This window comes from Meleagris gallopavo, unplaced genomic scaffold (genome assembly GCF_000146605.3).
Source record: "Meleagris gallopavo isolate NT-WF06-2002-E0010 breed Aviagen turkey brand Nicholas breeding stock unplaced genomic scaffold, Turkey_5.1 ChrUn_random_7180001881414, whole genome shotgun sequence".
In the NCBI taxonomy this organism is placed as follows: Eukaryota; Metazoa; Chordata; class Aves; order Galliformes; family Phasianidae; genus Meleagris; species Meleagris gallopavo.
In genome coordinates, this window is record NW_011145591.1 from 1 (window position 1) to 524 (window position 524).

Here is a 524-nt window from a genome sequence, read left to right on the forward strand (position 1 = left end):
TGGGGGGTGGGGGCGGTTGGTTGGAAGGATCTCACAGTTCTGGTTCCAGCCCCTCTGTGTATGGATGTCCTTCAGTACTTCTGTATGGCTGTACATCAGAGCTCGTGTATGGCTGTAGTTCAGTGCTTGTGTCACTGTGTGGGCGCATCGTGCCATCCGTAGGGATGGGCATCCGTATGTGGGGACGTGTGCTCCTCTCAGGGCTGTGCTTCTGGGACAAACTACCTCGGAGAGCCTTTGGACATCCGTGGGGTTTGTGGAGGGCTGCGTGCTTCTGTGCCGAACGAGCTGAATGGCCTGTGTGCTTCTGAGTACAGGGAGCAGAGTGGTGGGGCAGGGCAGGGCAGGCTGCTGGGTGCAGGGAGCAGCATGGCAGAGCATAGCAGGGCAGGGCAGGGTATGGCATAGCAGGGCATGGCTGCTGGGTACAGGGAGCAGCATGGCAGGCCATGGCATAGCAGGGCATGGCTGCTGGGTGCAGGGAGCAGCATGGCAGGGCATAGCAGGGCATGGCTGCTGGGTGT